The 21,100-nt window shown below is 42.9% G+C and overlaps 1 pseudogene across 1 annotated transcript in view; it reads right to left on the bottom strand.

Moving 5' to 3' along the window:
• Window positions 1-13,752, bottom strand: part of LOC311248027 (carbonic anhydrase 4-like) — a 59,508-nt pseudogene extending 45,756 nt beyond the window's left edge. The window contains exons 1-5 of the transcript in view: window positions 13,656-13,752; window positions 12,167-12,315; window positions 10,684-10,779; window positions 10,103-10,150; window positions 9,098-9,255 (exon numbers count right to left, since the gene is read on the bottom strand). The product of the transcript in view is annotated as a carbonic anhydrase 4-like (transcript). The remainder of the gene's footprint in view (window positions 1-9,097; window positions 9,256-10,102; window positions 10,151-10,683; window positions 10,780-12,166; window positions 12,316-13,655) is intronic.
• Window positions 13,753-21,100: the final 7,348 nt, after the last annotated feature.

Raw genomic sequence — 21,100 nt, 5'->3', positions numbered from 1 at the left:
TGCCGCAGAGCCCGGAACACTATTCTACAAACGTGTCTTATGTGAAATATATAAGCATGTAAGCCAAACTAGATTTTAGGTCTGTGATGGAAAGTGATTGTTAACATTCTATTTATTTGTATAAATCTTTTTAAAAAATTATAAAAAAAAGTATATATATTTTTTTGCGAGGCCCCCCTTCCCGCGAGGCCCTGTGCGACCGCACTGCTCGCACACCCCCTGAGGCGGCCCTGACTACATACTACTACTACTACTACTACTACTACTACTACTACTACTATACTACTACTACTACTACTACTACTACTACTACTACTACTACGACCACCACAATCAGGTCAGGGCCAACTCTCCGTGTTCGGTGCAGCATCTAACAACACGGGAGGGAAACAGTTGTCTGTGGAAACCTCTCCTCTTTTACAAGCTTTCTGTCATTAACAAAACAGGCGTTCTCTTTCTCTGGAGATTCATCACTGCTGTCATCGCCTTTTTTGTTCAAAATCTAGGGGCGATCCCTCATTGTCTTTGACGTGCGATGAATGATGGCCTTAAATTGCCATGGATGACATATTGACAAATCCATTTGCAGTCCTTATGGAAAAGGTTCACTGCAGCATGCACACAAGCATGTAATGGGATTGAGTGAGCATGGTGTGTGTGTGTGTGTGTGTGTGTGTGTGTGTGTGTGTGTGTGTGTGTGTGTGTGTGTGTGTGTGTGTGTGTGTGTGTGTGTGTGTGTGTGTCTGTGTGTGTATCTGTGTGTGTATCTGTGTGTGTGTGTGTGTGTCTGTGTGTCTGTGTGTGTGTGTGTGTCTGTGTGTGTGTGTCAGTGTTCATTTCGCCTAAATATTAAAGGCAACCAACTTGTGTCTAACCACGCCCAACTTGCGTCTAGCCACGCCCCCGCGGCGACGCGGCAGCAGCAGAGCTCCGTCGCGGCAGCATTATATGCCAGTAACCGCCCCTTATTCAGTATCCAGAAATAGCTCAATTGGCAATGCTGCATGGCTGTGGATCCTACGGCTTGTTGCTGGCTAGTTTGATTCCCTTCAATTTTTTTTTTTTTTTTTTTTTAACGTGCATTCGCATTCTTTCGCCGTTAAGTTTAGGCATAACTTTAAGCATTGTTTCGGAGTTGGTTAAGGTTAGGCATTGTTTCGGAGTTGCTTAAGGTTAGAAGGGTTAAGTTTAGGCGCTGTTAAGGAGCTGGTTAAGGTTAGAGTTTGACTTAGAGAATGGCAATATTTTTTATCGTGCATTCATTTCGCCGGTTAAGTTTAGGCATTGTTTCGGAGTTGGTTAAGGTTAGGCATTGTTTCGGAGTTGCTTAAGGTTAGAAGGGTTAAGTTTAGGCGCTGTTAAGGAGCTGGTTAAGGTTAGAGTTTGACTTAGAGAATGGCAATAGACAGCCTATTTCCGCGCTGCAGCGCGAGGCAATAGACAGCCTATTTCCGCGCTGCCGTGGTCACATGGGCGTATTGGCCAATCAGAGAAACGCTAAACACAAGTTGGTTGCCTAAAATATTCACACGTCCATTTCGTCAATGAAAACTCTGGCAAAAAAGTTTCATCAACAACCTTTTTTCCATGACGAAAATTTTACGATAACTAAATAAAAATTACCCTTTGCCTTAGGTGACAAACGATGACGAAATGTGTCAAATGTATACAAATTAAATTATAATGTCAAATACTTTTTAAGACAAATTATTTGTATATATATATATATATATATTGTGGCAGATATCATCCCCCCTCTCATGGATATGTGAAGGATGGGAGATATTATTGCCACGGAAGGAGTAGTAACAATTAGGTATCTGATTAGTACTAATAGAACACACCTGCACATCATTAGCTCACCCACATCTCACATGCACACACCCCGACACACACACTACAAGACACTAGGTTAGTCAGGAGTAAGTTGAGTGGAGGTGAGGTTGGAGTTGTGACATAGAGAGAGATTTAGATATTCGGAGTTGTGGCGGTGAGAGGTAGTGAGAGGAGAGGTGAAGGCGAGAAAATGTTCATCGTGGACCCTAGACTGGCTGAGAAACCCCCTTGTGTACTGACCCTGGACCGGACGACTACCCAGAGTGTTGAACAATCCCTTTTTCGGTATGCAAGCCTGTTTCCTGTTTTTGACCATCGGACTGTATTACGACCATTCTCTAACTGGATTCTGCCTTATTTCAATAAATATTCTTATTGATTGGTATTGATAACCTCACTTGTCATGTTGAAATGTGCACATCCATACATTGTATGCTAATTACTGGGTGAACCAGGTAGATCTAATGAGCTGTCATCCAAGCTGTGTGCATAAGAAGAGGAGAGGAGAGGAGAAGAGAGGAGACAAGAGAAGAGAAGAGAAGAGAAGAGAAGAGAAGAGAAGAGAAGAGAAGAGAAGAGAAGAGAAGAGAAGAGAAGAGAAGAGAAGAGAAGAGAAGAGAAGAGAAGAGAAGAGAAGAGAAGAGAAGAGAAGAGAAGAGAAGAGAAGAGAAGAGAGAGAGAGGAGAGATGAGAAGAGAGGAAGAGAGGAGAGAGAGAGAAGAGAGGATAAAAGAGAGGATAAGAGAGGTGAGGAGAGGAGAAGAAGAGAGGAGAAGAGAGGAGAGAAGAAGAGAGGAGAGGAGAAGAAGAGAGGAGAGCAGAAGATAATAGAGGGAAGGAAAAGAGAGGAGAGGATAGGAGAAGAGAGGAGAAGAGAGAAGAGATTAGAACAGAGGAGAGGAGAGAAGAGAACAGAGGAGAGAAGAGATGAGAACAGAGGACAGGAGAGAAGAAGAAAGGAGAGGAGAGAAGAGCTCAAGCTCCACGAGACACGACTAAACACAAACAAGAAGTGCCACCGACTACACAAAACAATGTATTTAGTAAAATAGAACACAGTGAAACATTTAACGTTTAATTAGATTGATTACATTACGTCCACGGAATCCACTCATTGCCTTGAGCATTTCCATTTGCTTTATAGCAAGCAATCCCACCAGGCTCATCACAATAACAATATATATATATATATATATATATATATATATATATATATATATATTATCTGATAACCTCACTTGTCATGTTGAAATGTGCACATCCATACATTGTATGCTAATTACTGGGTGAACCAGGTATATCTAATGAGCTGTCATCCAAGCTGTGTGCGTAAAGAAGAGGAGAGGAGATGAGAAGAGAGGAGACAAGAAAAGAGAAGAGAAGAGAAGAGAAGAGAAGAGAAGAGAAGAGAAGAGAAGAGAAGAGAAGAGAAGAGAAGAGAGGAGAAAAGAGAGGATACGAGAGGTGAGGAGAGGAGAAGAAGAGAAGAGAAGAGAGGAGAGAAGAAGAGAGGAGAGGAGAAGAGAAGAAGAGAGGAGAGGAGAAGATAATAGAGGGAAGGAAAAGAGAAGAGAGGATAATAGAGGAGAGGAGAGAAGAGATGAGAACAGAGAGGAGAGAAGAGAACAGAGGAGAGAAGAGATGAGAACAGAGGAGAGGAGAGAAGAAGAAAGGAGAGGAGAGAAGAGCTCCAGCTCCACGAGACACGCCTAAACACAAACAAGAAGTGCCACCGACTACACAAAACAATGTATTTAGTAAAATAGAACACAGTGAAACATCTAACGTTAGGTAGATTGATTACATTACGTCCACGGAATCCACTCATTGCCTTGAGCATTTCCATTTGCTTTATAGCAACCAATCCCAGTGGTACAGTTACAGATAATTTCATCAGTGAAACTGATCTTGGCTTTCAATCAGTAGGCAACCAGCTGTTATTTATTCAGGCAGCAGTCGTTTCTGAGGAGCCCGGGGGGAGAGGGCAAATAGATAGAATAGCTTCTGGGTCTCGCACGCAACAAACCATTCCAGCCTACTGCGCTTCTTTCCGACTCGATTGAACCTTTCTCGATATCACGGCACTTGCAGTGTCGTAGAGTGCATTTCCTCTCCTCAGTTGTTATTAAAGGCATCACGGTTATGGTAGCTGGAAGTTCCTCGGGAAGAAAACTTCTGGAGTGAAGCATGTCTAAAATGTGCTTTGATGAAAGGTTGACCCAGTGGAGTCGAAGGCTCCGTTCACACTGCAAGAACTTGGTGCTAAATTCCGATTCATTGCTCATATCCAATTTTTTGTTCACATTATAAATAAATGGTAAATGGCTGCATTTACTTTATACTGTAGAAGCTTTTATCCAAAGCGTTTCACATTTTACCAATTCACTCACACATTCACACACCTATGGCAGAGGCAACCATGCAAGGTGCCAACCTGCTCATCGGGAGCAATTAGGGGTTAAGTGTCTTGCTCAAGGACACTGCCCGGGAGGAGCGGGAATCAAACCAGGAACCACCTGATTACCACAGACGACTGCTCTACCTCCTGAGCCCTCTTTTAAATGTGGCATATCAGATTCCAGGTTGAACTGGTCACTGGAAACTGACCCACATGCACGAATGAACAATAAAGAAGATGGACGTCGAAAATCTAGAGTGACGTAAAAGTTGCACGAAAGTCGTATGACAAACTGAGGTTGCGTTGCAAAAAGATCAGACTTTAGTATCTGATTTAGGACCACATAGTAAAGTGGCCCAAATCAGAATTGAAAAGTTCAGATTCCATGTGATTTGTGCTGTTCACTGTAACACTTCCCCCGGTCCTGTGGGACCAACCGGCAACCCTCCGCCCAGTTCGGTTGGTCCAGGACTCAGACACTTACAACCCCCCATCAATACCCTTCACAACATAACATTGGCAACCGGTGGGCTGAGCCAGATGTGGCAGATCTGGCATCAGCTCACACACCTACTTAACATTATCATCTGCCATTTATATTTGTTATGTTCTTTGTCTATGTTGTCATTGTTGTTTCCATTGTGTTAGTTTTGTGTTCCCCTGTCTGTGTTTTGTAAATATGTTTTAGTCTCGTTTGTCTCAGTTTGTACAATTGTTATTGTTCCCCCTGTGTGCTCTGTATTCTGTTAGTTCTGTCTACCACACCTGTGTCCTGTTAGTAATTACCTTCTGTGTCTAATTAGTGTTTGTATTTAAGTGTTCTGGGCCAGCATGCACTTGCTGGTTCATTGTTAAATGTTACCTGTGTTTGTCAGTCGTGTATTGTATCCTGTCTTGTGAAAGTAAACACTGTATCGTCACCACGTCGATTCCTGTCTCATCTCTCATCGTATTCACTCTGCCACCTGGGTTCACCATGCCGAAGAAACACACTCGTAACAGAATGAACCAGCCTAACCTGAACCCGGCAGAGAGGAGAGACGGAGCGAGTTTCACGCTCGGGATCCTGGGCGCTTCGGTCCTGCGTGCCGACCAGGCGACCGCTCGGGATCTGGCACCATGGGACGCAGTGGCCGGGCCAGCGGCGCCGATGACAACGGGTGCTTGCGCCGCGGCCACTCCTGTGCTGGATCCCTGGGTGGGGAGTCATCTGGTCCGCAGGGGAGCGTCGGGGAAGGGGCGCGGATCCCGACGCCACAGCTCCAGGGGAGGGGGTTCCCAGGACCGCAGGTCTTCCTCACCGGCCTGGTCGAGGTCTCCTCAGCCCTGGGAGGTTCCGGAAGACGAGCTACCACCATGGCAGACCTGGTGGACGACGCCGAATTCCGCTGCCGGAGGGACCCCGGTCGGGGGTCCTGCACCGCGTCCTGCCGCCAGGGAGCCTCCGGTTCGGGGTTCGGCGGTGGGTCTCGCCACCGAGGAGACCCCAGCCCCAGGTCTCACTCCGGAGCCATCGCCTCTACACTCCATCCTTCCCTGTTCCAGTCTTCCTCGTCAGCCCCCTCCCCCCGATCCAGTTTCCGCAAGCCCCGTCCCTCGAACCCCCTTCCTCCCCCCACACCTCTTCGCTGATGCGGCTTCCGTCCTCCCCACCCTTCCCGTTCCCGGGGGGCCTGCTAGGCCGCCTGGGAGTCGACCTTCGAGGGCGGGGTACTGTAACACTTCCCCCGGTCCTGTGGGACCAACCGGCAACCCTCCGCCCAGTTCCGTTGGTCCAGGACTCAGACACTCACAACCTCCCATCAATACCCTTCACAACATAACATTGGCAACCGGTGGGCTGAGCCAGATGTGGCAGATCTGGCATCAGCTCACACACCTACTTAACATTCTCATCTGCCATTTATATTTGTTATGTTCTTTGTCTATGTTCCCAGATAGCAAAAAATTAGTGAATCAACGTTGAAATAGGGTTCAGCAGAAATATTGAATCTATGTTGAAGCCTGACATCTAAATTATATAGATCGTTGTCTATGACCCTAACGTTGAATCAACGTTAGGTGTCAACCATAGCTGATACTATATCAATGTTGATTCAACCATCATCTAAATGGTAATATACATGCACATTTTAGTTGATTTTATATTGAATCAATGTTAGACATCAATGTTTATTCAACCATAATCTAAATGGTAATCTACATGGACATTTTAGTTGATTTTATATTGAATCAATGTTAGACATCAATGTTTATTCAACCATAATCTAAATGGTACTCTACTTGTACATTTGTAACTTGTACATCTACTTGTAACTTGTAAAGTTAAGGAATCAATACTGATTAATGTACATTTTACATTAAAATATTGCTGCTGATATGTATACATCATAACATTACATGTTTTTTTCCTGCTGTTAAACACACTATTGTTAAATAAATAATAATACAATTCTTATATGACCATATTTCCAAAAATGTGTGAACAAAAATGACAACATGGCTTTAATATGAAAATTTATTTTTTTCTAGGGTATCAGAACTTCCAGTGACTAAAACTTTTTACAAAAAACAAATAACAGACCTTATAACAGGCTTTCATTAACAATATAGCCACTGCCAGAATAGTGACACACATATTATGTGTGGTGAGCACACGCATTCATGCACAACGAAGACAAGATTGCAATCATTTTAACTATAAATTTATGAGCTCAAAGTATGAGCTCACTACTGACTGAAATGTCCAACAAAAAGCATCAATTGTCAAATAATATTGATCACATTAACTAGACTAGATGTTTGAGGAAATTAGAAAGGGAACAACAACTTAACCCTTGTGTCTGATCAGATTCGTATTTGTTTGATAACTTTGCAGTGATGAGCCAACATAATATGTGGCATAATCTTTAAAAATTTTTTTTTTTTTTTTTACTCTTCATAAATTGTTTATTCCACTTCAGCCCGATCATAACCACCACATATTCTTTTTTTTGTCATATTTAACAACTCTTTCAGAAAAGTGGGAGTATTTCATTACAAAAATAATATAAAAAATGGTTATGATCAGGGCTGAAGTTGAATAAAATATTTATGGAAAAGAAAGTGGGAAATTATTTCAACATAATCTTTTTATGGAGTTTTTCAATTTAGTCCCCTAATAAGAGTATAATACTTTAGTTTTCAGACACAAGGGTTAAATATTAACAATGGCATAGGATTTGAATTTAAACACAGTGGAGCTTAGATGATCTACAGTTGTCCACGACTTATCCTCCAAGGCATCTGCTATATAATAATCTTCAGATTTACTTAAGTGTTATTAGTAGGTTACAGCAGTAAGCATTAGTTTGCTCAGTCAATTATGGCCAATTCGTTTTATATTGTTTAATACAGTTAAATAAATAGATAAATGAAAAAGCAATTTTTTTTGGATTACCCCCCCCCCCCCCCCCCCCCCCCCACTGTACCGAAAATAATACCGAACCGTGTCTTCAAAACCGAGGTACGTACCGAACCGTGGATTTTGTGTACCGTTACACCCCTAATGTTTCTATAACTCTCTCCCATATAACTCTCTCCCATACCCTTAACACCAACCGCTGAAGTGCCCTTGAGCAAGGCACTAAACCCCCAACTGCTCCAGTGGAGTTGCTCAGTGGCCAACAGTGTCAGACTGTGGCTGTACTGGGGCAAAATTAATAGTTGGTTTCAGGTTGGTTGTCAGTTTGGCCATGGGTAGGTAGGGAATTTATTTTATTTTATTTTTTTATTTTATTCTTTCCCACGGCGACTATGGATAGGGAATTTCTTTATTTAATTAAAATGTTCACAACAACATGGATGCATGTACTCTGCCAGCATGTTTAATATCCATAATACTAAATGTTTGACTAAGATTTCTATGAAACTTTATTAAAAAAAAAAAAAAAAAAACGTTTTTTTTTTTTTTTTTATAATTTTTTCCTAAAAACTCATAAAATATATTGGGTCGCACCTAAATCGGCAGGGTCGGTCGGCAACCTGAAACCAACTATTAATTTTGTTAGGCCTGGGCAGCTCCCAGGTGTGAATGGAACTCTGTGAAAAAGAGCATCCGTGCTCAGCGAACCTACCCTGGGTAAATAAAGGTTAAAATTAAAAATTAAAAAAATAAACACTGCAAGAACAGGCTGAAGCAGCAAGTCATTCAAGTAGATGCCGTCCATGGAAGAACAGTGTCCATGAGGGTAATTCCTTGTACTGTATGAACCAGGGAAACAGTGTGCTGGGGTACCCTAAGTTTGACTCTGGTTCGCTTGACAATTAAGTTTGGGTCACTTCGGTTCCAAGAACAGGCTGAAGCAGCAAGTCATTCAAGTAGATGCCGTCCATGGAAGAACAGTGTCCATGAGGGTAATTCCTTGTACTGTATGAACCAGGGAAACAGTGTGTGCTGTGCTGGGGTACCCTAAGTTTGACTCTGGTTAGCTTGACTTAAGTTTGGGTCACTTCAGTTCCTTGAGATGCCTCCCTCCCGGTCTGGCGCATAACGAAGCCACTTCTTGACAGTTTCGCTGTAGTCCTGGTCGGTCAGCTTGGGGTCAAACTGTCGAGCAGCAGCTGATAGACACAAAAATAAAAAAGTGAGGAAGAGAGGTGAGATGATATGCTTAGTCAAGTGGTGAGAGCACTCAAACCACAACTACAATCAATGTTGGTTCGACTACCGGTCACTTTTTGACTTTTGCTGACTTATACAAGACGTATGAGGATATAACATAATGTACATTATGTACCTTTTTTCCTGTGGTCGATCATTTACATCTCTCTTGAGACTTGTGGTGCCAGCTAGCTAACATCTATGATGAAATGAAACCTCACCAAATCTTTGCTGATTTTGATCGAGTCCTTGAACACGGTCCAAACCACAGCCTCGTTGCAGGCGGGGGTGGTCAAGGAGCCCAGGTAGCGGTAGTACTTGGTACGATCCACTCCTATAGCAGATCGTCCAGCGAAAGGCCTGCTGGCAGGGACGCGTGCTGACCTGAAGACGAAGAGACACAGACACACTTCCTCAGAGACGAAGAGACACACGTCCTCAAAGAAGAAGAGACACAGACACACATCCTCAAAGAAGAGACACACATCCTCAGAAAAGAGACGCAGACACACATCCTCAGAGACACAGACACAGACCGGTTAACTGTCTGTCGTGTGATAGTGAAAGGGTTAACCGTCTTTAGTGTGATAGTGAAAGGGTTAACAAGTAGGGATGCTCGATATTGGCTTTTTTACCGATACCGATATTGTCCAACTCTTAATTTCCGATACCGATATCAACCGATACCGATATATGCAGGGTTTCCCCGTCCAAAAAACTGAATAATTTCAGGTAACTAATAATTTCACTGGATATATTTATAACAAATATTGTTATTGTTTTTAATTTTTTTTAAACCGATACCGATATTTTCCGATATCACATTTTACTGCCGATATCGGCCGATAATATCGGTCGGCCGATAATATCGGACATCCCTATTAACAAGTCTTAAAAAGTATTACGTTCATAATTCTCCATTTAAAGCCTTAAAAGGTCTTGGTTTAACTTGTTGAACCCTGCAGACAGTCAGCCTGATAGGAGATGATTTAACTTGTTGAACCTGCAGCCAGACAGGAGATGATTTAACTTGTTGAACCTACAGGCAGACTGATAGGAGATGATTTAACTTGTTGAACCTGCAGCCAGACTGATAGGAGATGATTTAACTTGTTGAACCTGCAGCCAGACAGCCTGATAGGAGATGATTTAACTCTCGTTGGACAAGGCAACACATATCGAAACATCCTCTTACCTTTCAGCATGACGTTGCTCAGGTGGGAGGTCAAGGCGTTCCAACTGGCAGGTGAGTTAGTCGCATTTCCAGACATTTCCTGTCAAAACGCAGTCATGGTTTAGCGCTCGAGTCTATTGTACCCTGTTCTCTCACACACACACACACACACACACACACACACTAAAGCTGTCCCCGAAGCCTGTTTTTGGGATTCGAACTTCGTCAGGGTTTTTCAAACGGACATTTGATCCTACGTTTTTAATTAAAAAAAAATCTTAAAAAAAAAAAATGTATTTCTTTTTTTATATATATAAATATCCTCAAACTAAATCCTCAATTTGAATAAAGTGAGTCTTTTTCTTTTATTAAATCAACTTTCTTTAATGAATATAATTCATCAGTTTTTAATACTATAATATTAGTGTAGCCTAATCTCTATCTGCAACTGTGAAGAAAAACCCCATTGGTTTAAACAGAATGAATAGACATAAACAATTAAAAATAATAGATTTATTTTTTTAATTAAAAATGAAAATTTTCTAATGTTGATTTAGAATTTGAATGCCAACGTAATGAACGAAGGTCCGAACGTTCGAACGCCCAAACACACACACACACACACATCCTCACCTCGTTGAAGAAGCCGAAGGCAGCCAGCCCGGCGGGGTCGGCGACGCCCAGCGACGTGTTCCCGCCGTAGGACGACTTGAGGTTCACGATGTGCATCTGAGGGGAAGCCATGCGGGGGTTAATGAACATCTGGGGCTCAAAACGCTCGCCTGCGCCCACTTCTTTGGACTCCTTTTTCAACGCACCTGCATCTTTTTTCTATTGTTTCAATGGTTTTATATGAACCTACAGGCAGACTGATAGGAGATGATTTAACTTGTTGAACCTGCAGCCAGACTGATAGGAGATGATTTAACTTGTTGAACCTGCAGCCAGACAGCCTGATAGGAGATGATTTAACTCTCGTTGGACAAGGCAACACATATCGAAACATCCTCTTACCTTTCAGCATGACGTTGCTCAGGTGGGAGGTCAAGGCGTTCCAACTGGCAGGTGAGTTAGTCGCATTTCCAGACATTTCCTGTCAAAACGCAGTCATGGTTTAGCGCTCGAGTCTATTGTACCCTGTTCTCTCTCTCACACACACACACACACACACACACACACACTAAAGCTGTCCCCGAAGCCTGTTTTTGGGATTCGAACTGTCAGGGTTTTTCAAACGGACATTTGATCCTACGTTTTTAATAAAAAAAAAATCTTTAAAAAAAAAAATTTATTAATTTTTTTATATATATAAATATCCTCAAACTAAATCCTCAATTTGAATAAAGTGAGTCTTTTTCTTTTATTAAATCAACTTTCTTTAATGAATATAATTCATCAGTTTTTAATACTATAATATTAGTGTAGCCTAATCTCTATCTGCAACTGTGAAGAAAAACCCCATTGGTTTAAACAGAATGAATAGACATAAACAATTAAAAATAGATTTATTTTTTTAATTAAAAATGAAAATTTTCTAATGTTGATTTAGAATTTGAATGGCAACGTAATGAACGAAGGTCCGAACGTTCAAACACCCAAACACACACATCCTCACCTCGTTGAAGAAGCCGAAGGCAGCCAGCCCGGCGGGGTCGGCGACGCCCAGCGACGTGTTCCCGCCGTAGGACGACTTGAGGTTCACGATGTGCATCTGAGGGGAAGCCATGCGGGGGTTAATGAACATATGGGGCTCAAAACGCTCGCCTGCGCCCATTTCTTTGGACTCCTTTTTCAACGCACCTGCATCTTTTTTCTATTGTTTCAATGGTTTTATATGTACAGTAAAGTACAGTACAAATGTCATTCAATCAATCACAGTGCAGGTGATTGATTGATTGAACATTTTATTAACAGATTGCAGAATGGGTACAATACAGTACGGCTCAATACACACAATTGTTAAGGGGATGCAGACCAGAGAAAGACTTTCGTCTTGTTTACATCAGGGTCCCCCATTTTGAATTCATAATGAATTGTAAGTAAGGGTGCAATTAGCACCGTGCAATACATTCTTTGTGGATCTAGCCCCCAGTCTGATCCCTAGTCGAACCCGTACCTCCATGGCGTAGCGCTTGCCGTTCACCGTGTGCTCGGACCCCTTCACCTCAGAGCCGTTGCCCCAGTGCAGGTGGAACTGTAGGCTGTCGTAGGCCTCGGACAGACCCCCCCCGGACACCTGCACGCCACTCCTCAGAGTCACTTTGACTGGAAGACAAACAAACAGAGGGTGGGTTCAGCTACGTACCGCGACGCTACGGGTTCAAATCCTGGCTTATGACCTTTCGTCGAATTGTCATGGTGCACAATTCGTCTAACTAAACTGTCCCTCTATTCATAACTGCCCTATATTCATAACTGCTAAACTGTCCTCTATTCATAACTGCTAAACTGTCCTCTATTCATAACTGCTATTTGCTAAACTTCTCCGAAGTTGCCTACTGCAGCTTTAATAATCCAAAACACAGAATAATGCATTGAGTTTTAAAGCACATTCTTGCATACAAAAAAAGAAGTTATTCCAGAAAGCCAGGGCACAAAACGTTGAATAATAAACTGAACAAGCATAACATGCACACAGAGTCAGACATGATGGGGTTGTACAACATCTCCATACATTAGGCCTACATGTCCCCGTCCTTAACCACCCCTAGGTCAGGGGTCTGGACTGGGAGAGAGGTCCTCTAGTCTAGGTCAGGGGTCTGGACTGGGAGAGAGGGCCTCTAGGTCAGGGGTCTGGACTGGGAGAGAGGTCCTCTAGGTCAGGGGTCTGGACTGGGAGAGAGGTCCTCTAGGTCAGGGGTCTGGACTGGGAGAGAGGTCCTCTAGTCTAGGTCAGGGGTCTGGACTGGGAGAGAGGTCCTCTAGGTCAGGGGTCTGGACTGGGAGAGAGGTCCTCTAGGTCAGGGGTATGGACTGGGAGAGAGGTCCTCTAGGTCAGGGGTCTGGACTGGGAGAGAGGTCCTCTAGGTCAGGGGTCTGGACTGGGAGAGAGGTCCTCTAGGACAGGGGTCTGGACTGGGAGAGAGGTCCTGGACAGGGGTCTGGACTGGGAGAGAGGTCCTCTAGGACAGGGGTCTCCAGGGGGTCTTCTTGTTGGGATGGAGGTGATGCACTGAACACAAACTACACCCAGACTGACTGGAGACTCGAGTGAAAGGAATCCTGTTTCTCCTCAAACTAGAAACTCTTTACAAACAGTCTGGTGGCGTTGTTCTAAATGACTACTAATCATCCTGTTTATTTTTGTTCCTCTTTATGTGACTGAATACTATCGTTTATCAATACATGTTCCCTATAGTTTATCAATACAGGTCCCTATCCTTTCTCAATACAGGGTCCATATCCTTTCTCAATACAGGGTCCCTATCCTTTCTCAATACAGGGTCCCTATCCTTTCCCAATACAGGGTCCCTATCCTTTCTCAATACAGGGTCCCTATCCTTTCTCAATACAGGGTCCCTATCCTTTCCCAATACAGGGTCCCTATCCTTTCCCAATACAGGGTCCCTATCCTTTCTCAATACAGGGTCCCTATCATTGCTCACCTGTCTTGCCGGTGTTCTCGCTCTCGTACAGGGCAGAGGTGTTGCCGTAGTTGACGAAGGAGAAGGCAGTGAGGGCAGAGTCCTCGGTGGCATTAGCCTACACGATGTCGATGGGAGACTGTCTGGAACCATTGCAATGGTCTGGGGCGATAGTGGGCCAGTGGCTGTCACCTGGATACAAAATATAGTATAGTTTAGTAATACATAGATATTATATGATGGAGTGTTAAACATTTTTTAAAGTGTCTAAAGTGAATGTTAAAAGTGAGTGTTTAAAGTAGAATGCGCCAACATTATGGGAAATTATCTTATCGTCTTCTCCAGAGTCAGACAAGAAGATAGATACCAGTTTCCTCTCTGTGCATTCAGTAGAAAGATATCCTGCTGAAAGCTAGCCTAGCTTAGCGCAATGAATGGAAACAGAACAGGCAAGCTAGCCTAGCTTAGCACAATGAATGGAAGCAGGTACAGACCAGCTAGCCTAGCTTAGCACAATGAATGGAAACAGAACAGGCCAGCTAGCCTAGCTTAGCACAATGAATGGAAGCAGATACAGACCAGCTAGCCTAGCTTACTGTAGCACAATTAATGCAAGTGGATACAAACCAGCTAGCCTAGCTTAGCACAATGAATGGAAACAGAACAGGCCAGCTAGCCTAGCTTACTGTAGCACAATGAATGCAAGTGGATACAAACCAGCTAGCCTAGCTTACTGTAGCACAATGAATGCAAGTGGATACCCACCAGGGGATCATCCCTATGTTCCCCTGGTCCTATGTTCCCCGGGTTCTATGTTCCTCGCTTTGATTGATTATAATATGACACTCATAGCAGAATTAGTTATCAATAACCTACCTGTATAAATGTTAAAAGTTGTTGCAAATATTTGTTTTCCCTCATAAATATACCACTATATACATTAATTTCTTATATTAGTTTTAAAATGACCATTTAACAGTTTAACAGTGCTCTGAAAATGCTCTGAGAACATGCGGTCATCATTCACTGTTTTAAGCACAAACACATTAGGGAGGGAGGGAGAGAGACAGGCCCGGCCTGTATGCCTGCACCCTGCCATGTTGGTTTACCATGACTTTTTAGCAAGCAAGGTAGCAGCAATGCTAAGCTAACTGATTGTGCCAGTGTATCCTGTTAAAGAATACATCATAAGCCACATTTTGAAACGTTACTGACGTTAGCCTACATAAAATGTATAACAGTATATGCAACAGGTGGATCACTATACCAAAATCAAGAAACATTCATCATAGCTAACTGCTAACGCTACTAGCTAAATTAGCTTCAGCTAGCAGGCATGAATAACGGTTAATATAATATTCTCTACCATGTAAAAACGAACACGGCACTACTCCGCTGGCGTTTGCAATCGAAAGCATACATACAACATACAACATAATCGACATTATTGCCATGCAGTACTCACCAGTCTTAACGATGCAGAGAGACATGAGGTAGCAGCCAGGAAGCTGCCGCACAGGTGCATTCTGGGAGGCGGCGCAGCACAAGTGCAGTGCAGTCTGGGTGATGAGACACAATGACGACAGCATACGTTGAGCAGCATCCGTTGATTCAACATTTATTAGATATTGGTATTTCAATCATTAAAATGCAACCACAAAACAATATTGATTCAATGATATGTTTTCGACATTAGTCAATTGCTTTAGCGGTTAATGGGTGATTCAACATCAATCGTCGACCTTAACCAAAAATCAAGCATTTTGACCATAAATCAACATTGAATTAACACCTTTTGCTATCTGGGTTGTCATTGTTGTTTCCATTGTGTTAGTTTTGTGTTCCCCTGTCTGTGTTTTGTAAATATGTTTTAGTCTCGTTTGTCTCAGTTTGTACAATTGTTATTGTTCCCCCTGTGTGCTCTGTATTCTGTTAGTTCTGTCTACCACACCTGTGTCCTGTTAGTAATTACCCTCTGTGTCTAATTAGTGTTTGTATTTAAGTGTTCTGGGCCAGCATGCACTTGCTGGTTCATTGTTAAATGTTACCTGTGTTTGTCAGTCGTGTATTGTATCCTGTCTTGTGAAAGTAAACACTGTATCGTCACCACGTCGACTCCTGTCTCATCTCTCATCGTATTCACTCTGCTACCTGGGTTCACCATGCCGAAGAAGCACACTCGTAACAGTTCACACTGTTCAGATCTGAGTCACATATGAGCAAATAAGTCAGATTTGGGCCACTTTTCATCTGCAGTGTTAAAATTAATTTGTATCTATTTTAGGTTTTTCTGGTTTAATTGTTTTATTATGTAATGTATAACCTCAACCCTGTATTGCAAAATTAAGTGATGCACATCTTTTTCAGGACACCTTTTCCAGGACAACCTGGTCTATCAGAATAGCTATGCTACCGTTATGCCCTATGATTGTATAAATTTGTTATATCACTATCACTATACAGTATATATACTAAATTAAAAGATTACATTTTTTTATTGAATATCACAATAATGGACAATCTCTTTGTCTTCAGAAATGTCTTGGGAATCAGGGGGCGAGAAAGTAAGATTTTATCCAACACACAAAAATATATTTACATTTCTTCAAGTCATATGTAACTAATATGTAAGTCATATTAGTTTTCTAAAGGCTCCAAATGGACACTGCTCTTCCTATTCCCGGATTACAGAGCTTCTGGAAGGGCTAGGATCACACTAGGTGGCTCTTTGGAAAGCTACACAATTATTTGTTAGGCATAGTATACGTTTCGGAATGCATGCTTTTGTTGCTGCGACTCACAAATATCTAGCTGTTAGCAATGACCGCAGCCAGCCAGTTTGATTATGTCACGTTCACAACGAGGGGAGTTGTAGGACCCAACACGCAGGACAAAGAGAGGCAGAGGTAGTGGAAGAGTGGAACCCAACAGGGTGTATTTAACGTAGTAGAGGACAGAGGACACAGGATACAAATATAGCAGGAACGGAAGAAAGGTTGACAGCCTGGCTGACAAACCAAAAAATAGCTAATTGAAAAACTCCAGCAAAAAGAAAACAGGAACCAACACAGGGAGGCCAGGAAATAGTATAAAGATTAACGGAGAGACTTAGAAAATCCAAGGTTCACGGGGGAAACTAGAAACACTCACATGGGAAGAATTGTAAATGGGACACGGCTGGGATGATTACATACCAGAGACAGACTGAAAAGAACTACAGGAAATGAAAGGACTACAACTATGGAACATAGACAGGAGACACAGTACATAGAACCTAGACAGGAGGAATATAATACAAAGAACTACAGGAAAAGAAAGGAACCTAGACAAGAGAAATGACTAAACAACTAACAATTAGCAGACAGAGAACAGAGAGAGCAGGTAGACAATAGAACAAAGAGAGCGGGGAGATGAATATCCAGGGAGAGAGAGGGGCAGAGTGGGCAACGTCCAAGGCAGAGCAGGGGGAGAATGGGCAGGTTTCCCAGACCATGACGACAGTAACTGATGGCCGTGACAATGTAGCAGAGTAGCCCTGGCTGAAACCTGATCTCCCCCGGGCCAGGATGGATTCCTCTCTGACTAACCAGTCAAATGTTTGGTTTCCCAAGACAGGGGACCCGTGTTTGAATCCAGGTGGGTCGCATCAAGTGACGAGGTAGCATTAAGTCAGAGAGAGGAGCCCAAGGGATGGCAGCCAGGGGGAGGTACAGGTCACTGCTCCAGGAGGCTGACCGGAGAAGAGACAGAGGTCAATGCTATAAATATTTGATGGCTGTTTAGTGGGTGAACTCGGTGAAGGGCCTCCTTTGCCGACCACAATCTGTCCAGAGACTTTTTCAAAGTCAAGTAGCTCATACATGTAACGTTCAACACCCTCTGTAAATACGTCGGGATCATTATGTGCTTATGGCATCAGAAATATACACTCGTACACTTGTTTAGATCATATTTAAATCAGACAAAGTTATGTCACTTAAAAGATATGTAAAAATAATGCTTTATTGTTGCACACCAGTTACACTATAGTCACTCTCCAAACCCTGTTTACAATCTGACTGCTGTCAGATGTCATTTCCACTCTAATAACCTCCTTATCTCACCAGTCACATCTATACTTTTTGTATCTATGGAAATTTTTTTGTTTCCGTCTGTCTGAGTAAGAAGCTTATTTACTCACACATACAGGATGCACTTCTTCAGAGACGTCAGAGCGCTGGAACAGCTTTGGGGATTGATGCCTTGCTCAAGGGCGCTTCGGCAGAGATGACGGGGCAGGTACCGTCGATGTAATACCGGCCGACCCCTCAGCTACTAGCTCGCCACTGGAATACACCTTCCTGTCGGCACCAGGGAATCGAACCAGCAACCTTTCAGTTCCCTGCCTCTAGAATCTAGATCATACCCCAGTTCCTCCACCCCAGAATAAATGAGCTCCCCAACACAAGTTATAGGGCTAGTTAAGGACTTTCAGAACAAAACGCAAATGTCATTATCTTTCATGTCCTTGTCAAACTCATTCTAACCATGTAGTAAGAATGGAAATGTTATTTAATTTCAGCTTCACACTGAAGTTACTGACCGGAACAAATTTTCAGTGGTTTATATGATAAATGATTCACTGAGTGTGGTTTTTCCTCATTATGCACGTGGAAATCCATGTTCCTTAATCTAATACATGAGCTCCTTTCAAATGTAAATCAAAACAAGTAAAAACATAAATATATATATTTCATAGATGTGAAGATCGTCTGAATCCTGCACATGTGCCTATGTATTGCCACCTGTGCTGTGCGGGGGAGACTAGGTGGCTGCTGGATGTTACTCAAATGAAGCTCTGCAGAATTGACTTATGTTAATTAACGACCTTCGGTGTCAATCGCTCCAGAGTCATTAGCATATTCTCAAAATAGCACTGGAAGAAGGAAAATCAACATCTGCACTTCTGTGAAGCCCTCTCTACCGCTTCTATTTTCATTCCCACTTCAGCGACGTCAACAACAGATCACTTATGTCGTACAAATAAGCTAAAGGTACGCAAGGTACAAGTGTTGATTTAGATTGACACATTGCTTCAATTCTCGCCAGTCTCAGCTGATTTGCTGTCTTCACTGTGTAGCAAATTAGAATTGTATTGTGTCTAAATGCTCTGGCTCACTATATGACCAATGAAACTGTATTATCAGATTCAATATTACACCGTCCCTCATGAGCTCCCCTTTCTGAGTCTTGAACCGCAAGACAAACACAAATCACTCACACCAAACTGTCAAGGGAGGGAGGGGCAGAGAGAGAGAGAGATGGAGGGAGAGAGATGGGGGAAGAGAGAGGGAGGGAGGGAGAGAGAGAGATGGAGGGACAGAGATAAGAGGAGAGAGGGAGGGAGAGAAAGAGAGATTAGAGAAGAGAGGGAGAGAGGAAGATGGAGAGAAAGATGATGAGAGAGGGAGGGAGAGAGAGGTAAAGTAATACCACAGATCAGATGGCATCACAAATCTGCCAAGATGTAAAAATAATTATTGATTCCGATCTTTCTTTTACGGTGGTACAGTAAACTGAAATGAGATTCCCCTAAATTTGTGCAGTAATACATCTTTTGTTGGCTTTAAACATAATCTCATATTGGAGGGGCAGGTGTGCAGGTCACTGATTTGGGTGATGAGACAATACTTGGGCTGCCACAGGACTAAGGCTCTGTTCACACTGCAGACGAAATTGGCCCAAATCTGATTTCTCTCCTATGTACTCAGATCTGATATTTTTCACGACAGTGTGAACAGCACAAATCACATGGAATCTGATATTTTCAATTCTGATTTGGGCAACTTTATGTGGTCCTAAATCAGATACAGTTGACATTTTCTTTTTACATTTTACTTCTTTATTGTTAATCTGCGCCGAAATTAACCACCATGGCTTGCAGTGTGAACGCAGAGAGCCACAGGACTAAGAGACTAAATAAGCACAACATTCTGTTTGTTCACTTGCTTTAATAGGCGAAATGACAATAATCAAACAAGTCAAATTAATATAACCCTCTATTTATTTTTTTCTGCCTTTTGCCTTTCTTCCCAATTTCCTCTCTTCTTCTTATATCTCTCATGTTAAAAGTCCTCTTTTTTAATCCCCTATGCGTTTTCTTCTTATAAAATGGTAAATGGACAGCATTCATATAGCAGCTTGTATCCAAAGTACTTTACAATATGTGCCTCACATTCATGGTGGAGACGACCGCAAGGTGCCAACCTGCTCTTCAGGATCAGTTAGGGGTTAAGTGTCTTGCTCAAGGACACTTGACATGCTGCCGGGAGAAGCGGGAACTGAACCGGGAACCTTCTGAATACCAGATGACCGCTCTACCTCCTGAGCCACTGTCGCCCCCTTATTGCTCCAGGACAGGAAACCTCTGAGTATGGCTCAAAAGTATTTTAATGAACTTTTATGTTGTTTATATGCTTTGTATCCCTTTTTAAGCCCTCTATGGCCTGGCTCCCTCTTATTTAATGGATCTCCTCTCCCCCCACGTTGCTCCTAGATCTCTTAGGTCTTCCAGTCACTCTGTTCTTAACCTTGTTCCCAGTTTTATCTCCGTGAGATAAAGCATGGTAAAGAACTAATGCCGAAAGTGTCTATGGGGGAGAATTTCCGGTGTATGTACTTCCCCTGGAAGCTGCCTCCGAACGGACCAACCAATTTGCCGAATCCTGTCGGCAAACAAGCTAGAACGTCCCGGTCATGTAGTCAATTCTTCTGGCAAAGCCGTTGCAGTGGCTTAAACGAGGAAATACGTTTCTATAATTGTTTTGTCGGAACCGGAAACGCCTGTAGCCTGTACTTCCTGTACTTCCGTTTAGACACTTTAAGGCATATCATGTCCAGCCTACTCTGTTCTGGTGGTCCCACTATCTAGGCTGAAGACTAAGGGCGACCGTGCCTTTGCAGTTGCTGCCCCAAAGCTGTGGAATGCCCCCCCTCAACATACAGTAAGGTGCACTTCCTCCCTGTCTGCCTTTAAATCCAGGTTAAAAACATACCTGTTTACCCTTTTAGCTTTTTATAGGCTTTTTTTGCCTGGCTAGTCTGATTCACACCTACCCTGTTTTATGTTGTGTAATAATTTTCTATTTCTTAAAGGGGAACTATTTTGCTATTACTTTCACTATTTGGGCAATTTTACCACTATTCCTGTGAGTCCTGTAAGGTTAAAATTCATTGTTTTGGATTTTTAATCAAGAACTTTGGTGCACCCACTTTCTGCCCTGCCAGATTCCAAGCTGTTTTTGGCTGGGCTCCGCCCATACTCGCAATGCGCATTGAGTGACAGTCACCCACCTGCACTGGCAGATAACTTTGGGGGAGAGAGGGAGAGAGAGAGAGAGAGAGAGAGAGAGAGAGAGAGAGAGAGAGAGAGAGAGAGAGAGAGAGAGAGAGAGAGAGAGAGAGAGAGAGGGAGAGAGAGAGAGAGG

This window comes from Notolepis coatsorum, assembly GCF_963971535.1.
Source record: "Notolepis coatsorum genome assembly, contig: SCAFFOLD_692, whole genome shotgun sequence".
Classification (NCBI taxonomy): Eukaryota; Metazoa; Chordata; class Actinopteri; order Aulopiformes; family Paralepididae; genus Notolepis; species Notolepis coatsorum.
This window is presented reverse-complemented; position numbering and strand designations above follow the sequence as displayed.